Source organism: Harmonia axyridis, chromosome 1 (assembly GCF_914767665.1).
Source record: "Harmonia axyridis chromosome 1, icHarAxyr1.1, whole genome shotgun sequence".
Taxonomy (NCBI): domain Eukaryota; kingdom Metazoa; phylum Arthropoda; class Insecta; order Coleoptera; family Coccinellidae; genus Harmonia; species Harmonia axyridis.
In genome coordinates this window covers 37,802,691-37,827,033 of record NC_059501.1, presented here as the reverse complement: position 1 = coordinate 37,827,033, position 24,343 = coordinate 37,802,691, and the positions used below count along the sequence as shown (strand labels likewise).

At 33.3% G+C, this 24,343-nt stretch overlaps 1 protein-coding gene and 1 long non-coding RNA gene across 2 annotated transcripts in view; one reads left to right on the top strand and one right to left on the bottom strand.

The window, feature by feature from the left end:
• Positions 1 to 24,343, top strand: part of LOC123671394 (E3 ubiquitin-protein ligase MYLIP) — a 165,573-nt gene that overhangs the window by 106,629 nt on the left and 34,601 nt on the right. The gene's annotated exons all lie outside the window — the stretch shown is intronic.
• LOC123671395 lies at positions 17,852 to 19,018 on the bottom strand. The gene is made up of 3 exons (XR_006746088.1): positions 18,644 to 19,018; positions 18,194 to 18,314; positions 17,852 to 18,125 (listed from the first exon to the last, which is right to left on the bottom strand). It is a non-coding gene; the product is annotated as an uncharacterized LOC123671395 (long non-coding RNA).

The following is a 24,343-nucleotide window of genomic DNA, read 5'->3' as shown; positions in this document are numbered from 1 at the left end:
ACACCATAAATAATTCCTTGAATTATGTCTTAGGGAAGCTGGATTTCACCATCCCCATTTCAACAAGAACGTAAAAGATTGTAAATGGGGAACTTGAAGTGATGATTATCCATCATTCACATTTTCTATGATTTTGGTGCTACTTGTTTGGTACTCCTCCGCTAAATTCGCTTTCTCGTGCATTCTGAAAATCGCTGTGTAAAATATTCACTCAAAATTAGGGAAACGGGCAAAATTTCAACGAAGTTTCTAGTTCATTTTCTCTTTTGGCATATATTTTTTTTTAAATTGTACTTGAAACATAACTGTTCAAATACCGTCCTCAGTTACCTTGTTTTTGTTATATAGGTACATATAGGGGAGAACAAAAAGAATGAAAAGTAAACTTTTATTCAGAACACCCTGTGGAGTGTCAGTGAATCGTTGACAGAATGTTTGCCAACACTTATATGTTACCTCATCTTTTTCGAACATTTCTTCTTCTTATTTATTTGATATCTTGATTTTCAGAAAATTACAGACCTTTGAATGAAAAAATTGTGTTCGTTGTATTAAAGAATTGCAATCATCAACTTGATTTCATTGATCCGATGTACTTTTCCATCAATATAATGAAATTGAGTTCTTTAACGTATACCCCTATTCATTGATATGATGAATTCCTGTTCATCAATATCTGAAATTAATGCTAAGTGTTCGTCGTTTTGATGAAATATTACATTAACTGTATCGGACAATTTCAATGAACAGTAATACATTATTGATACAAAGTACGACCGATCGAATAATGAACCGAACATTGTAATACTAAACATATCATTGGTTTAATAGAAATTGAAAACAATATAACATCAATATTCATTGTATTAATGTTTCTGTTCGTTGGTTGAAAAATGATAACTGAATCCATCAATACAATCAACTCTCTCATGGAATTTATGTATTCTTTTGGTTCAGTGTATCTCGTCTATCAACGAATCACTCAACAGGATTTTCTGAATAAAATCTTACTTTTGATATATTTTTTCATTCATCACTGTATAGGCTGTATATATCATAACAAAAAAAAAAGTAAATGAGACCAGAATCTGAACTGTTTCATTCCTGATGAATCAAGCAACAATAAAAAAAAGAAAATAAAGTACAAACTTCGTTGAAATTTTGTCCGTTTCAATAATTTTTCCGTTGAATTGATGAAAAGAACACAAAATATTCAGGCATTGAAATAAATTGTAGTGCTCGAAGAAGGTCCCTTCCGATTATACAGGTGACTGGTGTCGTAAGTGACTACGGTTCAGAAGAGATAGAGGGCCTCAAACTAATGGGGATTAGGAGTTCAAACAGCCCCAGAATATTAGTTTCAGTAATACTGGGTGATTTCCTAAAAAATTGTGAAATTATTATTCACTGTATTTTCGATATTAGGAAAAATATTTTGCTGATATTCCACATGAATATTATAATACTTATCCTCCGCCAGTTCACCCAAAAAATATTGTTGTTTGTTAGTTTTGTTTATGAATTGAAATACCTAATTGAATACTCAATTCGAATATAAATGCATCGTCAGTGCAGATTATCAATTGGAATTTTATTCAGCACGAAATGTGCAAACTGGGCACACATGGATAAAATGATAATGCGGCGTATCCTAGCTAGAACCTGCTCGTAAAAATTCAGCTCATCGACTTTCATCAGAGGATAAACCGTGTCAGAAACACAGTGGATTATCCTGCAAAATCGAAACTACTGAATATTTTCTGTTCGAAAGATATATCAGTAGTAAATCCTCTAAATCCTTTGGTCAGTAAATTCTCCATTGATGGGATGTTATCTCTCTTCTATTTCACCTTTTTTCGTTTATATTTGTTTGCCCTTTTCGAATATCATTGCCTTTCTGTATGAAGAAGAATTGGAATGGATCATCAGACCAATTAAAATCATTTGAGTTCATTTCCGAGTCTACCTACTATATAGGTAGTGGAAGTATTCTGATCACTTATAACTTATCACGTATGAAAATAATTTTTAGTCGCTGATTTCAAAATGTTCACTCACAAAAATTCATTTCAGACCATTTTTTGATAAGTATATTCGTCTGAATGCCCTGAACACAGTTAAGGCAATGTTTTCCCGCTTTTTTTGTATAATCAAAGACACAATAATTTACTTCCTTACGAGAGACACGCAAAATAAGATTTTTCATTAGATTGATAAAGAATTAATAATTGTAAAGTGGAATTTGATCACAAAATGATAGATTTTTATATCACATGATATAGGACAATAAATCCTCATTATGCGAAATGTGATCTACTCCAAAATTAACCTTAATTTTGTGAATCTAGCAATATTAAACTAAATAAAGAATATATAATTCATTACTTCTATTAAATATTATTGAGTTCTGTGTTATTTTGTCTTGCTGGTGCAAACATACAAACGCAGGACTGAATTAGCCCATTAGGAAACTATTCAATCTCATATTTTTTATCTGAGCTGAATCTGAAAAAAATGGTAAATGCAACAGGTGTTTCATTTCATGAGAGGAGTTTCATGTTTCATACAGTCAAATTGAATGTACTACTTGAAGACTCACCCCGTATACGAAATGAAATATTTCATCTTAACTGATCTACCTATATTACAAAAAAAAATTCAGCATGACAGTAATTTCCTTTAATATATGCCTATAAAATATGCAAAGGGTTTCTTTATATCAAAGCGTATCTCTTGGAGGATAACGATGGCTGGGAGATTTACTCAGGATGACACTCTGAAGAAATATAACCTCTCCAAAGTGCCTGCTTGAGGATTTGTGGGATTCTATTTATAGAGATTCACTCTGGAAACTTCCTGGAGCAACGCCTTTTTATACCTTTATGACTCTTTCCGGAGAATAAAGAGAACAAGGAGGAATCCAAATTGACATAATCAACCTTGAAGGCATACCCAAGGTCAGATAAATTCTTGTAACTTCCTTCTATTACACATAAACTTTCAATCATATATTAATATAACGTCATTTAGGCATTCAAAATCTCAACACTCATTGAGAAATTCAATTGTGTCGGTTTTTGTAGTTGTTATTCGATACTTCTCGAAATTTTAAGTAGCATCTTACTTTTTCACACATCACGTAACCGATCTTTATTGTCGATACTTAATTCAATATCTTTGAATATTCATCAGATCATCATACCATTTGAATCAAATTGTAACACAGACATTTTGGATGTTCGGGTTTTATGCGAGTGAATGAAATAATCGATTGTAAAAAATCTGTCAATTGCTTCCTCATCCTTCGCTGTTAAAACTTCAGCAGTCTATAGTAGGTACATTATCTCGATCTTGTTACACTAGTTCTCCTGAGAAATTTTAATTTAGACATACGCAAATCACATTGTATATTCAAAAAAGCTCAAATTATTGTAGGATTTTCAAGGTCCCAACCCGAATATATATACCAGAGCAAACTGAATTTTTTATCAAACAACCTACTAACCAGTCCAATTATAATCATCAATTTTCTTTTAGATCGAACGAGTAGAACCCGAGATATAGAAATACCAGAATTCACGTCTGCGCATGCTGAACGTGTTCTCTTTATTTATTATTTATTCTCTATTCTTGAAGTTGAATTTCTTATAGAACCATTCAGGGCCCAAACTGAATACCTGTACCAGATTTCATTGAATTAGGGTAAGAACTATAGAAATCAAAGTTGGTCTGAAGATTAGGGTAAGAACTGTCGAAATCAAAGTTGGTCTGAAGATTGGTGTAAAATTCATTTTGCAAGTGAAAATTTCGAAATCGGAGACCAAACATTTTTTCCATCTTCGGTATATTTGGAAGCAAAAAGTCAACCTAATACGTGTAAAATCGTGTACCCTGAAGGGTTTCAACGCAAAATTATATCTCAAAAACTTTCCGATAAACCTTAATTTTTTTTTTCTGCTGGCAACCATTGACTTATTGTCAAAAAATTTTTTTTATAATCTCTCAGCTCATAGTTGAAGAGAAATATTCATACTATTTTCTTGCCTTTAGCTCATATAATTTCAGCATCAAAAATATTATCTATCGATTGAAGTAATTGTCAAACATTAATTAGTTTTGAGCAATTTTTTGCGAACATGGATCTTGAGTTGAATATAGAATTTATTGGGTGAGGCCCTCTAGGAAGATGACGTTGAATAATTCTATTGTTTCGTATTTGGAATAAGGCACTGTGCTTTACCAAGGTAGTCATGGCACTTAGACCCTATTAGGTCCTCTAAATATTCTACTATGAGTTAACCACATACCCTACTAATTGTCCAAAGAATATGCAGGAGGGTGACTTACGTAAGCAATAGTTAGTCCCTTCCATTTTCTAATGAACTCTCCGTCAAAACGAGGTACGAATAGAACAATGCATTAAACCCTTCTTGTAAGAGAACGTGCAAATTGAATAGGAATATTATTCTGTAGAGCAATTGCTTATTCAACCATGAAGGGGGCTTAACGTTCGTTGAAATATACCCTCAGTGGATTCATTTTATGGGATCTCGATCTTCGTCAATTAATGAGAATAATTTCTGCGAAGTATCTTATTGATAATTTTGATCCGACTTCAGTGGAACGTGCATAGAACTGGAATTACAAGGAACTCCGGAATCATTACATTTTGAAGATATTATCACGTAATATTCAGTGATCAATTTACCTAGAATGAGTTCTGAATGAGCATATTCTATTCTTCAAGTTTAATGATGTTTGGGCGGCAACCACAAGCGATAAAATTCAAAATATTTTCAAATTTTCAGTTGAAACGGCCACGGCATTTTGGTCCTTCGAGTCGGATTGAAGCAGATTTGATTCACGAATTTCAGCCTGATGGAAATACACTGCTCAACAATTGATAGGCATCACTTACTTGTTCTAAATTTATTTCTGAAATATTCGCTCCAAGATTATAAATTTAGTCAGATATCAGAGTATTTTCAGATGATAATATGGTTCACTTGAGAAAAGAATGAAAAAATGGAAAGTTGGAGAAAAAAAGATTTTATTAGGAACACTCAAAATTCTATGTTAGAAAGGTCCTCCAGGTTATTGATCGGTTGTTCTAAGGTTGACAATTGTCTAGAAATCTCAGACCAGACATGTTCGATGCAATTCATGTCTGGAGAGCGAGCTGGCCAGTCCATCCTATCAATAGCATGAGTTTCTAGCGCTTCATTAACCAGACGACTACGGTGTGGACGGGCATTATCGTCAATTAAAATGAAATTCTCGCCCACGGCAGCCGCAAACGGAACAATTATGGGTTCAATAATCATATCGCGATATCTCTGGCTGGTCATGGCGGTGTTCTGCAGAACAACCAACTCTGTGCGTTGGTTCAAACAAATGCCTCCCCATACACATATAGAACCTCCGCCAAAAGCTGTTGTGGGTACCATAAACTGTTCTGCATACCTTCGACCTCTTTTCCTCCAAGCAAGAATACGTCCATCGGAGTTGACCAAACGAAATCTAGACTCATCCGTAAATAAACATCGGCTCCAATCTTCAAGTGTCCAATTGCGGTGCTCCTCAGCCCATTGCCGTCGATGAACCCAGTATTCCCTATTCAAACGGGGATGTTGTACCCTCCTACGTGCTCTCAAACCACGAACATGTAGTCGTCGTCTTACAGTCTGGTTCGAAATTAGAACTCCTGTTGCAACTCTCAGTGATCTATTGAGCCGCGACGCCGGGTAAGTGGGATTCCTCCTAGCATTGAGGATCAAAAGACGATCTTGGGCAGCTGTTGTACTGCGCTGCCGACCTCCCCCATGAACGTAAGCTACTGAGTCGTTTTGGATGAACCTATTCCAAGCCCGACTCAAGACACTTTGCGAAACATTCAACCGCCGGGACACTTCTCGCTGGGACAAACCTTCCTGTATCCACCGTATGATTTGGTCCAGTTGCACAGGAGCCAAACGTCTTCTCGGCATGACTAATAAGCTGATATTGTTCTCATTTCTTCAATTATTGTCACCTTATGTGTTTGAACGAGAGAAAAAAACAGATTTAATAACAAATACCACATTGCTTTTCACTCCACCTGTAACAGCCTACAGATAATAATCGATTTTGTGAACAAGAGCCGATGAAGTGAGGAAGACTTTGATATAATCAACTCAAAACATCTTACTTTTTCCTTAGAGAACATAAAATGTACAGATATTCACGAGATAACTTGGAAAAATACAAATGAAGAGAAGTTCATAAGTGATCCCTAGCAATTGTTGATCAGTGTATTATGTCCAATTTCGACGTTAACGAATACTTACCCAAGCGTATCTTTTCAGACGGTTTTTCAATGTTTTTCTTATTGACGGCAATAGTCATGACCAAACTCCATTTCACTTGAAATTCCACTTCTACCTCAAAATAACTGCTGCTTCCATTCCTCTGGATAATTAATTTTCTCATGAACTAAATTAAAAACAACCCGTTTAGCTGAGAAGGCAAAAAATATTACCTGAAATAATAATACATTCTCTCAAGTGTCGTAACTAACGAGAAATGTTTCCTTTTCATCAAGTTGCAGCCTGGAGTTCAGTTATTAATCGCTTCATTACAGGCCACGTTGTTTAAACGAAATGAGAACAACTGATGAAGTTGAAGCAACAACAAAGAAGAATTTGTGAGGTGCTTTCATTTCAAATCCAGATGTCTCAAACCGAAAACCCTTGATTATATCTTCCACATTATTTCTTATTTGAAGAAGGTTTTATTCAACCCTCGTTAACGTTCGAGAAAATACAGAAAATCGATCTTTTCCCTTAAAAGAATTATCGACTTTTTTGTCGCAAAATTGACATAACTCTGTTTTTACTCATAAGGAGTTCAAACATAATCTGATATTCAGTTTGATTAGTGTGCTCCCACCAGGGACTTTTGAATTGGCCTGTTCTCGAATGAACAGTGACGATATTTTAGTAAGCATTGTGTCGAAATAGAGAAGTCAATTCTTTCTGAAGTGGTATCTAATTCATACAGGTAAAATTAAGTTTCTTGTCCGTTGAAAACCGTTCTCATGTATGGTTAAATTCTTAATAATGCCTGAATATAGACTCTTGTGGGTTCGCAACATTGCAACTTGTATAAATAGCTTGGCATTTTCACTTTGAGCTCAAAAATTTAATCTTTATCTTGAAAAAATTATCGTAGATGCTTTAAAGTAAACAAATGAAAACTGGTGTTAAAACTCCTTTATGCTTTTCATTGTGACATATTACATCTCTATCGACGAAGATAAACGAATTGTCCTTCGTTTCTGATCAAATATCCCTTATAAAATATTTGTTTAAAACTCTCTAATAAACTCGAGCTTCTTCTGCTCATCCAAATACTTGAAATTCGCGACTTGTTTATTCGAAACTCTTGCATAAAATCAAAGAGAAACCGCGGAGGAATCCCTTCAAATGGGCCTAAATAACTGAGCCTGATAAACTTCCCGGATAATCTACGAAGGCATTTTCTTTTTGTCAAGTTGAATCACGCTCACGGCCCGGTTTCTCATAACCATATCCCGATTTTCGTTCATTCAGATCCGGCGCGCCGTAGACTACACCGCGGAACAAAGCAACTATTGGTCCCTCGAGCCGGATAATTGTTATGGCTTTTAATATTCTCGAATCTGGATAATAATGTAGAACGAAGCCGGAGTTTTCTTTTGTTTCAGTCGTTGCCGGAGAGGGGACGGCATGGATTTTTTCCGTTTTTGGGATTTTTAATAATTAATGAAATCTTGATATGATTCTTATATTGAAATAGATCGATACCAGTGTTTCAACTATTTTTTTTTTCTGTTTCAGGTGGGTGGCTAAGTTTTCAATGTTCCTGTTCTGGTAAGGTTACGAATTTATTATGGACGACCAATTCATTGAAAGTTACTTTTTTTAGAGACGAGTGTGTTGGTGTAAACAGATCCAAAATATCCCTAAAGGTTCCAGAGATAACGCGAAAAAACTAAAATTCGATTTTTTTTTTAACTCATTCGTTTTTGTAGATGATTTCACAGAATCCATTATCCAATATAGTGATTTTATTGGTGTTTTCAGATTTTTTCTATTTTCCATTGTTTCAGAGACGCGATAGTCGATGTTTTTTTTTATAAAGTCGCCATATTGATTCTCTTTATGGGATGATAAATAAAAAAATTACGAATTCAACAATAAATCACGCTCTAGAAATATATCGAGTCTAGCTACGCAAATTTGAACGTTTTTATTTTTTTGTTTGAGAAGTACGCTGGTGCCAGACTTATCAAACAGGATTCAGATTTTTACAAAACTCAAGTGATGATTTCACATAACAACTGAACAAAGTAACAAGTTATTTGAAAATTCTGGCACCAGCCTACTACAAAAACATAAAAAACGGAGTTCATTTTGCGTAGCTAGAGTAGAGTGTGATACATTGTAAAATTCTTAATTTTTTTTCCTTATTGCCCCATAAGGTGATCCAATATGACGTCCATAAGAATAAAAAAATGACTATTGTGTCTCTGAAACAATGGAAAACAAAAAAAAATTGAAGACACCTTTAAAATCTCTATATTGGATAATAGCTTCAAATCAAATTTCGTGAAGTTAACTCCAAAAACAAATGAGTTATACAGAAAAAAAGAAAATCTCGATTTTAGTTTTTATCTAGATATTTCGGGAACCATTGGAAAATTTTTGGATCTACTTACACTAACACACTCATCCCTAAATAACGTAATTTTTTTGTAATTGCAACTTGTAGTGTCGCTTTGAATAGTTCTAACCCTGTAAATTATCGTGAATAAAAGGCCTTTTTGTGGTATAGTACGCGAAGCAATATTATATATATTTACTCAATTGAAAACCTGTTTCTAGCATTTCCACATTTATCTGTCATTCTTTTTTAAACTGACCACAACTAACATTAAAATGAACTCAAAAAATAATACTTGCAATTAACTGTATCATCTTTGACTAAAAAATCTGAGTATTTCAATGAAATAAGCTCGTATAGCTAACATAAATCCATCAATTTCCCATAATATTTTCTCGGCCGAAAGTTTTCTCCACATGTACACAGCAGAAACTTTGACGTGTTTCGAGGTTGATGAATCCATTTATCCCCTTCCCTTGTTGGAGTCATCCGTTAGTGAAATTTCCAATTATAACGGGAATAATTTATGAATTCCGAGGCTACGTTTAAACCGTTTTCATAAACGAATTTCACTCACCTATTTCGTTATTAGCCAGTCACTGATATTCTACGGCGCCCTCACAAAGAGGACGACGACGCTTCAGAAATTCCGCTCGTGGCATGAAACATCGGATTAATTAATCAGATTTGGCAAAAAGTAAGTTACATCTCGCCATTGACCCAACTTCCTTCATTCAAATGCGTTGTACGGTTTTGCGAAATTTTTAGGGCCTCGTTAAGCATTTAATTCGAATGAGGCAGGTAGGAATTGCTGTTGGACGAAAAAAGTTTCTTCCGCATTGTGGCGAAACCGGCTTAGTTGTTTCCTCATCTCCATTCTGTGGAGCTTTGGTCGCTCTGAAATGTTTTATGCGCAGTTACTTATTCAGCAGAATAATGTTTTCGTTATGTCCTGTGAAACTTTCGATAAAACTTCTTTGAACTACTAGTTTTGTGCTCTGGGTTGGTTTTGTTACTGTATACTCACTCCACCTTAGACAGTAGAATTGTTACTTATTTGTCAAAAAAGACGGTGTCATTTTCTGCTTCCTAATTTCACCTTATTGTCTTCATTTTTGTTATTCATGAAGAAGAACAGTACTTTACTCTTTTGGTGCACATCTGAACCAATATTTCAAGGAAGACATCTCTTAAAATTGAAATCTAGTGACTTGGAGTTAGGAACTATTGGGCGCTCGTCATTAACGCCTTATGATTCACCAGAATGTGATTTTTGTCGATTAGTTTATCTAGATGAGTGATCCGGTAGATAATATCCTTCTTGCTTGAATTTTCTATGGTTTGGGTGACGCGACAAACATGAACTTTTGAGTTCAAAAATACACATCTACATGCGAAATTTTCACCAGATCTGTTTTCAGTGGCAATAGCCCAAGCAGATGTATAATTGTCCAAAAAAAGTCTATTAAAGATTTCGAAAGCTTGTTGCTTAGATATAGATCGACTCCACAGGCGGAAGTCTGCTGCCGATAATAATAATAATAATAATAGTTTATTAATCCTGTAAAACAAACAAGTGCATAGGACAAGTCAGTGAAAAACATAATTAACCAGTTTCAAATGAGTCACAAAGATAATCATTTACACAATAATAACATTTTTTCAACATCAATGCTTTAACAACTTTCTTAAATTTATTTACATTAAGAGATTTAATATAATCTGGCACATGGTTATACAATTTTATACATTGATATAATGGAGATTTTTCAAACTTACTAGTTTTATGCTTAGGTATAAACAATGTTCCCTCATTTCTTGTATTATAACCATGAAAACTAGATAGTTTTTTTATTTTGTTTTCGTTCTCTTTAGTATAGATAAGACATTTGAGAATGAAAATAGAAGGCAATGTGAGAATGTCATTTTCCAAGAACAAACTCTTGCAAGAAGTACGTGGACCCACCCTGAAGATCATGCGCAAGATTCTCTTCTGTAATATAAAAACTCTACTGGCGCCAGAAGAGCTCCCCCACAAAAGAATATTGTAAGACAAGTGGGAATAGACCAGGCTATAATAAATATTAAGCAGAAACATCGAAAATCTTATGCTTCTATAATTTCATTAATATTCTTGTCAATATTATAACCAAAACTTGACATTTTGGATATTGAATATTTGAAACGTTAAAATCAAAATCAATAATAAAAAGGTATTCATAGCAACATAATAGAATGAAAACAGTCCATGAGATCTATTTTCTGTATAATGTAGTTCTAATTGGTTGTGTCCAATCAAATGACATCAAATTAACTGATTCAACTGGGTTTTTACTAAAACAAAAATTTTCATTAAAGTATATTTTTTATTTTTTCCATATTCTGCGTGAATTTTCTAAAGTTGTTTATCAAGTGAGGTGTGAGCCGTAGTGCCACAAGAAATAATATTTCTCAAAGTATGAGCAATACATAGTTTTGAAATTGAGTAAGCTATGAAGAATACGCTACTTTTCATAGCAGCTGTAGGAAAAATGAATTTTTTGCAACAAAATATTTCGGTACGAATATGTTTCTTATTCCTTTCGTCCCACACTTCGTTCATCCTTGATCTTGTATGTCTTGACATTTATAATTCTAAATCAGAAAGCCCCCCTTATTTATTCGTCTGTTTTTCAAGAAATACAATTTTCCGACCTCATCTCTAAAGTAACTTCCCAAGATTGAAAATAAACATCTCGTCTCATCAAACAATCAGAGCCGAAGCACAAATATGGCAGCAAGTGGATAAATCTGGAACTTCTTCGTTTCGATGACACCGACTCACTCCATTTCCCTTTGATGTTTCTTTTTTTACCTATTATTAGATTTCCAAAGTTGGGTTCCATTTTCATTGGTCCTCCGAGGGAAGATATTTATAGTTATCGAGAAAAAAGCCCAAGTTTGGACTCCGGAACTGGGCTCGTTTTCTGATGAGGCCGTTTTTACATAATCGAATGACTTCATCCGAGTTATTTCATGAAATATGCATGGAATCTTGGGAAAAAAACTGATACAGCGTTGGCACGAATCAACAATGCTGAGTATAATCCCTTCGGATAAAAAGTTGTTTACCTAGTTTAGCCAGATCGCGAAAACAAATTCGATAGACTAGCTTTTTTCGTTGTTTTCTCCATAGGCTTGTCCCCTTCTTCGATTCCAGTCCATAAATGAAAATAGCTTGTCGTTTCCAGAAAGAAGTTGAGGGAGTTTTCCGATAAATTCGTTGCCGTCTCGAATATCAAGACAATATTCACAACATGAATTCCAGAAATCACTAATGAGGACATCAGGGCTTTTGCGTCTCTGAGTTACTCCTCGAGAAAAAATCATATGTATAAACAAGAAGCCACCCCACCCCCCCCTTATGATCAGGAATCGGAAGTGGATTGTTTGGTTCTATTGAGTTCAATAACTCTCATTACTGAAAGAATATTTTGTCTGTGTCTTCGGGTATTGGGAAATTTTCCCACTTTTCGTCAAAATAATAGATATTTTCCTACCATTTTATCTGTCTATTCAATTGGAGGGTATGCTTTCCTTTCCCCTAAAACTATTAATTTTTCCAGAATATTCAATTTAATTTTATTCTTTTTAAGACCTGAGTCATTCAATTCATTGTAACTGGAACAATATCTGAGCTTTTGTAGTGTTTCATAAAAACCTAATTGGATGAATATATAGGAACATCAATTCAAATACTGGATCAAGATCGAAATTTTTGTTAATTTTGTCATATCGTTGGCGAATTTCAAAATAAATACGACTGTTCCATTATTTTTATTTCCAAGTTTACTAAATGAATATATATAAAAAAAAATGGAAATCGAAATCATTCCATTTCAGCCCATATCAATTGTTCTTTCGAAAGTGGAATTCAGTCTGCAAACTGATAAAGAGACTATTCGTTTATCTAGAATAATTGAAAACTATTTAAAAGCCCTATTCACATAGGAAATGGCTAGTCGCAAAAACAAGCGCTGGACTGAAATCGTTCGGATAAAACGATATTGCTTTGTTTTCATATTACGAATTACTATCCAACATGGTGTTTCTGCACAGAGCAATATTCTTATAAATACAGAAATTTTTATTTCACTGAAAAATAATTATTAACAGGCAGAAGAAGAAGAAGAAAAATTTCCGATTTATTATCCGGTCAATGCCTGTTATCCAGAGCATAATTTATGAATTGTCGGAAATAGAATATTGAACACAAACTTAAACATATTCCATAGCTGAACAATGCAAAATCTAGGCAAAGCCCAGTTATTATTTTTATTTCAGTTATATCCTCGGTTATATCTATTCACGTCCAAAAATAAAAAAAATATGTTTTTTGTTCCAAATGAAATATTCAAAATGTCAAATTGACGAACTCCAAGTTGAAAATATTCAGTATCATTATGATTACTAAGGGATAATTGCTCTCTTTTTGGAATGGATGATTATAAAACAGAAGATGAACATTAGAACATTTAATAGTTTCATACTTTGAAATTGGTTTATCTACTCATCACTGAAGAAAATCCATAGTTCAAATAATATTTGTTTGATTTTTCAAATGGCAAACAATCTGAACAAGTTCCATATACAGGGTGTTCTCAAATTAGACTTGAACTTCGGAGGACGTTTAGTAGTTGCTGTCGATTAAGCCATATTTATTTGTAACCGAAAATCAACAGTTTCCGAGATATTTGAATTCTTGTGTTTTTCAAAAAATTTCTTACCTTACTTCATTTTTTTTTTACGGTGACCTAGTTTGATTTAAATTTTGGATTATTTTCAACAGAAGGGATTTGATATGTATGAAAAAACATGCTTTATCAAAAGTTGAATAAGAATTAGTATTATTTGAAAGTTGGTATATGAAGAAATAATAGTAAATTTCTGATATGATTCTGCCTGCAACTTTCGAATGCCATAATTTATGTATGATAAATTTATTTTGAGAACTTTCCAAATTGCTTCTTTTTTCCTTAAAAAGTTTTCGTTAGAATGCAGGCACTAGTTTTGTTTCAGCATATTTTGATTTGAAAGGGGGAAGGTGCAAAGAATGTGATGAATTGAATATTTTTTCATTGCAACTAAACTCAAAATCTCAGTAGAAAATGTATTCATAAATTATGTTTGGAAATATCTCCACTATTTCTTATACAAGCACCTGCCCACTTCCTTATTTCTTCAGTTGTTACTTTCATCTTCTCGCTGCTTCGTCTATTCTAATACGAAATCATAATCGAATTTTGGTCGATGTAGCAAAAAGTTATGAGAAATGAGTAAGTTAGAGATAAGTAAAGTGAGAAATCTTTCAAAAATGACTAGAACTCAAATATCTCGTAAACTGCTGATTTTTGGTTATAACTAACTATGGCTCAAACGACACCAGATGAGTCATGCTAACACGTCCTCCAAGGTTTACGTCTAATTTGGAAACACCCTATATGAAAGAGGATGCATGCCTATATACTAACTGAAGTACTGTGTGGGTTATAGACGTTGCGATGATATTTGGACACGTGGGATAGTTATCCTGAAGAATAAATTGAAAATATTTGGATATCATCAACTTTAATCAAGATTAACTGAAAAATCATCATAAGCGCATGTCATACTTCCATTTTTGTTTCCTCAGAAGATTCTTTAATTCCCTTCTTTTGTTGTTTGTTTGATACTTTTGCATGGTAGGTTAGGAATAGCTTCACCTTTATTCTTCGTATCGTGAGATAGATGTCTTAAAAGCATCCATACTAACAAAATTTGAGGGATCTATCCTTTATGGTGAGGATAGTATTTCGGTTTTATGAAAAAACCGTTAGAAAAAATAATTAAATACTATCTAATTTCTTTCATTTGATACATTTAATGATAATAAATTGAAAAATATATGCACTCAAGTTATGATATAAAAAGAATTGGGAACAAAAAGGTTAATCCAATAGTTTACTCGCCACAAATGACAACAGATTCATTTTAGGTAAATGCATATAGTGGTTGGAGGAATGGGGTACATACCGCTACTCATCAAATTAAGGTACCTATTTATCTCCCTACGGCGTCTATCCCACATTTACCCTATCCTATATCCAATTTCATAATTTCATGTAGATATTAGTTTCAGCTTCCCAGATGTATGCAGAATATTTCTTGTTTAGGGGTTGATAGGCCAAAAGCGTCGTTAAAGTATTTTACTGACGCTAAAATTACTTATCGACGAGTCCTTAATAACACATACTAAGAACTGAAACTAAATTTCGATATATTTATCAACAAAATGACCCATCAAATAAAAACCTATAGTTTGTACAACATCAATGTTGTCTCTTCAGTAAATAGGTGGAAATTAATTAATTTAAAATAAAAAATTGCTCTAAGCATCATATACATTGAGATGCACCAATCTCAGACAATATGTAATTTCGATCAATAAAACATGCTTGATTCCTTATTCGCAGTGGTAACTCAAAATTCGAAATCTGTCAAATGATATTTAATATCCAGATAATTATTTGAGTGTAAAAAAAATGAAAAATAATTCATAAAATTTGAAGTGATGTTGATGGTACCCTTGTCCGAAAATATAAAAGCCTGCCACACATGTTTATTATCAAACCAGACATAAACATACATCAACTCATAAAAATCATCACCATAACAAAATTTAGTGAGGTAGAAGTGGATAAAATAATTTATAGACTATAAAACAGTATTTAATTAGGTACTACCCAAATTAGAAATGTAAAAGACGGTGGTGAACATTACGAAGTAGAATGAACCATTGATTTCCTGAAAAGGGAAACCTTTATTTTTCAGTCATCCTAGGGACAGCTGTCAAATTTGGCAAATACATATATCCATCAGAAAATTTTTGAAAATGGGTTCGAATATTTCAGCATTATGCCCGCTGAATTAATCGACATGATATATCAACCGACAGCTGAAATTTGAGCGGTGAAATATGAAATTCCGTTGAGTATAAAACGATGGTGTTACTGAGAAATGCGAGCCGAAATATATATTCAAATTTTGCGCTGCGGCTTTCAGCCTAATGACCACAAATGCAATGAAGTATGACTCGACTCAGTGTTTGTATTCCATTTTGTTCACGTTCATCCATCGAACGAAGAGTGTCAGAATACATATTTGTTCGGTTATGTATAGGTTTGGTAGAAAGAAATCCATTAGTTTTCCAATATCTCGCGTTGTATAAGTCCGATTGGGTTCCACTAGATGGCGTTAGAAAAATGAGATTTCGTACTACAAAAACTTATACAACAGTTTTGTGATTAGTTGACTCAGTTCAGTTTGAGCGCGCGCCAAAGATGGACACTAGAAAATATGAAATACGCTATATTTCACAGTTTTTCTTCGATAAAGGCGAAAATGCAAGCCAGGCGGCTGAAAATGTAAATAGTGTTTATGGTCCTGGTACTGTAACGCCCAATCAAATATTTCGATGCGAATCACTACTGAGTCGGAACAAAATCGACCCATTTTTGAAGCAGTTGGTGACTGGTGATGAGAATTTGATTACTTACGATAACGTCAAGCGAAAACGGTCGTGGTTGAAACGTGATGAGCTGGCGGAAACGGGACCAAGCTAGGAATAATGGCCAGGAAGGTTTTGCTGTGTGTTTGATGGGATTGGCAGACAATTGTTTACTATGGGCCTACTGCAGAACTTTTAACTCGGAACTGTACTGTCGACAATTATACCGTCTGAAGAAAGCAATCACCCAGAATCGGCTAGCTTTGGGCAATTGGAGAAGAATTGTGACTCGCCAGAGCTTGGAGACCTGGCACCAAGTGATTACCATCTTCTCCTGTCCATGGCTAACAATTTTGCTGGTGGAAAAATTCGCTTCAATAGAGGTTTGTGAAAATCAACTCTCTCAATGTTTTGCCAATAGGGAAGGAGTTTTTTATGAGAGAGGCATAATGATTACTTTCAAAATGGCAACAACTTATCGAACAATATTTGACCTTAATCGGATCATTCTACTTATGGTAATTGAAGCCTTGTTTTTTATGAAGAAAAGAAATAATGCATTTTTTTTACTACACTTTATACAGGGTGCCCTGGGAGTAACTGTATATACTCTGTAACATTTCTACTTTGTAGTGCAATATTTCGAGTTGACACTAACCACTGTTTTTCAATCATTTCAATATCCTACGAAATAAAATGAACGAATGTGTAAAAATTGCAATGTTTTAAGCGTAACTTTTCGATAGGCTTCAGAATAATTGATAATTTGATCTGTTTCGCTAATTTCAACTATTTGGAATTATCGGAAATGGGATAGGAAGTCATCTAGTTGGTATGAGAAGAGATATCAGAGGAGGAAATTCACTTATATTTAACGAGTAAGTAGAGGCACTCAGTATACGGCCGAATGAACGGAGATAATCGAATTTGAGGACGAATTCGTCATCAGTCGTTTGAGATCAGTCCTTAATGAAAATTCGAGAATTACAGTTAAACTTTATACACGCAAAAAAATCTATTCTCAAATTGAGTGAATAATATTTGGTTGAAGTATATGATAGATTCATATATAAGCAAGAATATAATAAATTTGGGTCAAGTATACTTTATTCTCCAAATTTAAATATACCAAGTATTCCAAATAAGTATATGATATTCTTGAATTTAATAAAGTCAGTATTATTGGTCCAAAGAAAATTCTTATATTTGCTGTGAGTAAATGACTATACTTGAAATGAGTGGTTGATAAATTTCTTTTGAATATAAAATATGTTCAAGACAAGATATTGAATTCCTCAATTTCAATCATTTCTTCGTTTGAAGGTAGTGAATCATATACTCGAATGAAAGAATTGATATACTCAAACCAAAATTAAGTTAGTGTTAGAATAAGTATGTAATATGGTAAATTCAAAATTAATTTTATGGTTGTTCCGAAGAAACAGTAAACTTACTTGAAATGAATATTAATTTCAAATCAATTCTTTGAAATTATTCGAAAGAATAAATGCATCTATCCAATCCATTAGATTTCTTAATCTGAATAATAAAAAAAATACAGCATATATAAAAAACGAATTTATTTCTCAAATCATCATAAAATAAATAAAAACCAACATATAAACAATATCTATATTGGAAAAAAATTGTATTACATTTATACAAATACAGGATAAAACATTGTACTATACTAAGGATTGAAGGAACATAGTTACCTCCTAAAGAATAAATTATTTAGGTGGAGAGAATTCGAGATACATTCTTAAAAGTTCATCTACATCTATACAATAATTTGGAAACTTTTCGGCTATAATAGATTTTCCCTTGATACCAAAAACAAGTTGGGCTTGGCGGTTTGATTCCTCTGTGTTGCTCTATTTTTCTGTTCTTGAATGATTTGTCCAATATCACTTGAGATCTGCAAAGAAAGAAGAAATTTGTGATTAATAAATTTTATCATGGACTTTTTCGAATGAAAAATACTACCTGGTCCTGAAGAATTATTCCAAAATTGTATCTCACTCATATCGATAAATATCTTTTGATTTGCATTTTCATCAGCAAATGATAGCGTAACTCCCAATTGTTCATGAACAATTTCCATATTCTGCAAAAGAATCAAATTCAATTAACATGCATCAATTATGAACAGGAAGTTGTATTCAAAAAGTGCATTAATATTTCGAAAATAATTAGAAATCTCTAGAAAATCTTTATAACAGACCCTATTAAATATTAACGCATTTGTTCTGAAAAAGGAAGAATTTTGTTGAAAATATCAATTCAAAAATACCTAGTCCTCAAAGAAATAATACAAAGATATCAAGCTGAATTAAAATAGTAAAAAACACCAAGAGCATCATGAAAAGGAAAATGAAATCCGAATTAATGAAAAAACATTAAATGAGTTGAAATTATTTCTCAATAAAAACTTACCTTGAAATGTTCCAATCAGACACTCCATGTATCCCTAATTCCTAATTGAATTTTGCTTTCTGCAGTATGTATTCAGTATCTAACACTTATAACACAATCAAAACTTCCGTAGACCGATCAGTCCTATCACCTAAATGTGACTGATGGGGATCGAAAGAAATATTTTCTAATGCAAACTGCACAGAGGGCGCATTTTAGTATATCTTCGAATAATATTCTTGAATCTAGTGGATGAAAGCATTTATATACTTGTATTACGATAAATACTGCCAACAGGTGGATAAGAACGTTTTCATTGGCGCGGCATATCAAACGAGTCGAATCATGTTGACGAAGATGCAGGGAAAAGAACTCGCGATTTAGTATATTTCGGTATAATATACTCAGATCTAGTACATGAAAATATAATTCAGATTATGAATGGTTCATTCTGAACTGGATCATTTGAATTTTTCAAAAATCAAAACAAATTTTGTCACTCATCTTATTCAAAACGAAATTCGTGATCAAAATATTTTAGTTTTTTTTTATTTAAATATTTCACTCATCAAGCACTTGGGTCATTAGACACCTCTCAAAGGAATTATATTTTGTAAAATACATTTATATCCATTAAATAATTTTTGGCTTATTCTTTATCACACATATAACGTAAACTGTTAACGATTATTCCCATGTTGTGTCACGAGAACCTTGCTATCTGGGGCAATCCCAGGTGTTTGATTGCTAGTATACCTCATCCATTTTTGAATGTTGAAACAAAAGTTATTTCAAAAGACTGGTCAAAATTCAAATAAGATGAAAAATGTGTTTTTCTTATCATTTTTTAGGTTCATGATTGCTCACCAAAATCAATTTCACTTATATTTATGTATTATTAACACATCTAAAAAAATCACATAACTTAGGTACCTCAATATGGTACCGCTATGACAATTTTTAGCGTCAGAAACTAGATGTATTGTGAAACGGTATATTAACAAATTATCTAGTATGGCCTTTATAGAGTTGGTTAGCTACAATGAACACGAAAAGAAAAATAAAATTCATATTATCTGCTAATTCAATCACAGGGTGGAGTTCAGATGAATTATTCACTCCCCTTCTAACACTCAAACCCTAATATTTAAATATTAAAATGAAATATGTCTCACTATGACGAAATTTTGTCCACAAAATTTCATATTTTCATTTATTATGATTAGTCTCGAACATGTAAAATGGGCAAATATGTCTCCAATTCATCTTTGTGACTTGGGCATATTCTAATTACAACTAAAATGTATCACTCGCAATAATTATAATGTGTAAACCAATTCTTCAAAAATATAATTTGGAATGAGTATATTCCAATTTTCATAATGAGTAAATGATATCTTCGAAATCGCAATATCGTATGTTCAAACAAAATGTAGCAGTATTCTTGAATCAATAAATTTATTCCTTCATTTTGAATACATCATTTACTTGTATGGAGTATTATATATTTCTATGAAGTATATGTATTCGGTATTCTATTTATTCATTCCAAGTATACCAAATTTCTTACTTTACTTTTTCCGATTCAATATATACTTGAATCAAGTTTAATATTTCAAGAATATCCTGTTTCTTGATTTGAGAATAGATTTTTTTCCGTGTAGGTATTAATTGAAGAAGGTCTTCCTAAATTGGAGATATAAAAAAATGAGGGATTCCTTGGATCATATAAGAAAAAAAGTTCTATGAACATGGGCCCGCAATCTTTGTTTTCGAGATACAGGGTGTTTCTTGTAGTCCAAATTTTTTGTGATGATTATACTAATTTATCGAATCTTTATTAATCTTCGTTACAGATTGGGTACCAAAACTCATAATTAATTTAATCATCACTTCTCACTATCTGGATCTTTATAATGATTTGGATTTTTTTGAGGATAAATACAGAATTTTTTATTTTTTTCTCGAAATCGGTTTTCACAAATTTCTAAAATACCAGTGGTCCACCAACAAACAGTTCTGGAGTAAAGAAGTGGCCACTGTTCCAGAAAAATATAACTTTGTAGATTTCCATTCAAAATTAGCATATCACATGATAAAAACTTCAAATTGGAATATCTATGCCGAATTTGAGTTGAATACAATAACAAATTGTTTGTGGGCCCATGTAACATGGGCCGCCGCCAGACATTTTGGCGCATCGCCAAAATGAAATTTTGCCGCCCTGCTTTGCATAATTTATCCAAATTTTCTTTGAAGGATTCTGTGTTATTTCTCTCAGGTATCTTTTCATTTCATATGAAATCGTATATTTTAACTAAAAATCACCTTGTTAAATTTATCAAAGAATGTTTTGTCGATTTCATCGAAAAATGCCTTCCAGCATTGTTCAAAAGTACGACGCTCTATAAGTCTATAGTAGTTCTGAAAGGTGCTTTTAAGTAACTATTTGTATTTTCATAAATATAGTTGAGAGCGGCTATTCGATTCAAAAAAGTTATTGGCTATTTGTAATTATTGTATTATTTTACTATATACTTTTCCTTTGTTCTCACGATGTTCTCTGAACATTACAGGATATCTCCTTTCGTGGGAACCAGAACATAAAAAAAAATAAAAAGTGGTATTCTCATTGAGAAAACTTTTTGTGTAAAAAAGTATGACTTCTTCTATCAACTGACTGCGTCCCTAAAATTTGGTGCCCCGGCAAAATATCCGGTTTGCCGCTCCTGGCGGCGGCCATGTGGCATGTTTATAATATACAGTAAAAGAAAGTAAAATATAGTACCTAAAGTATTTTTTTCCCAAAATGATCCGAGAAATCTGTCATAATCGTTCCAACTTAGGAACACCCTGTAGATCAATAGTTCAAGAGTCTGTTAAATAGAGGTAAGTCTCAACCTAATGAAACTTCTTGTGAAATTTGTGACTATTTCTGCATTCTTGATTATTGCTAAAAATTCCTGGTGCACTAATGAATTGAATAAAAAATGACGTTTGAAAATTTAGGTCATTAATAATCATATTAGTTTAAATAGTGTACTCTAAACTGACTCGTTGCCACTGGTTGAAGAGCCAAAATGTAACTCTAAAAGCAAACCTAATAATCATCTGCCCAAATACTGCCGAATCACTGTCTCCACCTACCTGTGGCCAGTTACACACGAAAATCACAACTCAAATCTCTCCATCATCGAATCTAATGCGAATCCATCAAATTGGAAATGCACACAATAAACCACTAAGTCAACACGTTCCTCGGCTACCGTATCCACTCTCTCTTCTCCTATCCAGTAGGACGTTGCTTGAAATCAATCATTCCATTTTTACAGGGCTCACGAAGGACCCATTTTATTGCTCTCCAGTGAGATTTATAGCCGAGATGGAACCTTGCGACGTCTGCTATTCAGAATATTATAAAGAAGGAAGCAGCAGGAAGAAGACTTCTATGTTGACAAGCGTGATTTATAGAATAACATGGAGAGCTATCGCGTATTGTTATACCGTAGATAATCCGGCTACGCGATTCGTACGGCAATTTTTCATGAGGTTTCTGGAAGCAAGCCGGCTACGTTTTCCATTTTCTTCCCGATTATCCGGGCGATAATAGTCATCATTTTTCGATCAGAAGCCCGTGCCTCCGATGCCCGATATCTCGAATTCTATCCAGTAAATCGAATATCGGAAATATCAACAATGAGTTTCATTGTCCAGATTCACTTCTTTCGTATTGAGTCTTTATGCTTCTCATCCATCTATGATGAAGGTAATAATAATTTGACGTATCGTAATAAGGGTCGAATAATACCGTCAGTGGAATATAATAAGGTCTTTTTTATTGTATGATTGAAAGTTACTTCGGCATCAGCTCTTTTTATTGAAGATGAGAATGTTGTTTCCTAGATGGAAAAGCTATTTGGAATTGTTGTGCAATCGTTTGATTTGTTGGGCTCCCTGGCTTCAGATCAATGATCTAATAATAAGTAGATAGCACGTAGAGAGAGAAGAATCAACTCTAACAGGAAGGTGAGAAGCACGATGTTTACACCTCATAACATCATAGCTCAACCAAGCGATGTTTTGATTCGTTGAACCAATCTATCATTAAATCATTGAACTTTTTCAAAGGCTTCCCTTATCATTGGTTGGAATTCAAATACTTTTATCCCATCCCTCGTGGTCATGTGACTCAGGGCTTAATCTTTTTATCTCTAATGTTAGAGTCAATGCTCTGCACTGCACATCCACTCTAGGGCACATCTATGTATTATTAGATTGCTTCAGATGGATCGGGTGTATCTCAAAGTTATAAATCATTCACCGGTTAAAGAATTTGCTTATTTTTTTTAAGAACCGAAAATCAACTTTTTTGAAATAGAAACATAAATAAAATCACTATAAATCATAACAGAATAAAAAAACGAAGTAGCTTAATATTGAAAAACCTCCAGGCTTTGTTTGATTTCATAATTTATACCAGGATCTAAAACACATGAAGCATCTCATAGATTTGTCGCCTAACCTATTGCTGTAAGAGCAGCTCTGGAGAATTGTATTTCAACAGGAGCTGAATATGCTGGCGTTGTTAAAAAGTTTGGAAAGATATTTCTGAAACTTCCAAAATCTACCGATAGATTTCATAGAAATGTGAGAAAACTACTAATAAAGTCACACTGGCGAATGCTTCAGTCTCTCGAGGAATCCCCTTATTAAGTCTAAGCGTGCACGAGATTGCAGAAATATATGGCGTGCGACGCGTGCATATCAAGCTCAAGTAATATCAAGTAGCTTGATATCAAGTCAAGCAATAAATATCTAAAATCAAGTCAAGCTCAAGTATGTAATTTTTCACCAGCTTGATTTTCAAGTAGAGTAGTGGGTTCAAATGTCAGCTACTTAGCTTGATTTTCAAGTCAAGAAGTTGGTTAAAATATCAAGCTACTTGGCTTGATGAATCCCTAGTGAGAACCATTATCAATATGCTTCATTTTATATTCCACACTCTTCAGTTTTAGTTTATGTTGAATCTCATCATCAACTTCATGCTGTATTTTTAAATAGTTAAAACTTCAGCACTAAGAAAACGTAGAAATGTAAAGTGGATTATTCATACAGAATAGCTCTTTTATTCCGAACTCTGCGGTGTGATATTCTATGACAATTTTTTTTTATCACTTAATATTCTACATCTCTGAGAAAGAGGTAATCATTCTTTGAACCATGTAACATTTTTGGTTTTCCAATACTTAAGTCGAGAATGCAAATTGTGTTAACGAACGATAATTTCTCCAATTCTGTGGTCATTCCGTTCATTCTTCCACATCTTGTAGAACAAAATCGTGCGAGAATATATCAGAAACGCACAGTTTTCATGGTTATATTTTATTATTCTATGTTGGTACTCCGAACTTTCCGCCACGGCTTTATCTGTCAATTCATCAATTTGCCTTAAAGAAATCAGTTCTGCCAACCAACATTTTTCAATGCAAAAATCACTAAATTATATTTATGGAAATATTTCATTAATTTCAATGAAAATGCAATGAATTAGAGAAAATAATGTATAATACTCGTACAGAAGGCTCATTCTACCACTCGTTCATTCCAAAACTCGCCACTTCGTGGCTCGTTTTTGAATTTTGAACTCGTGGAAGATGCTTCTGCCTTCTGCACTTGTATAATAAATAACTATTCTGAACCGTTATTTTTTTGCATTGCTGC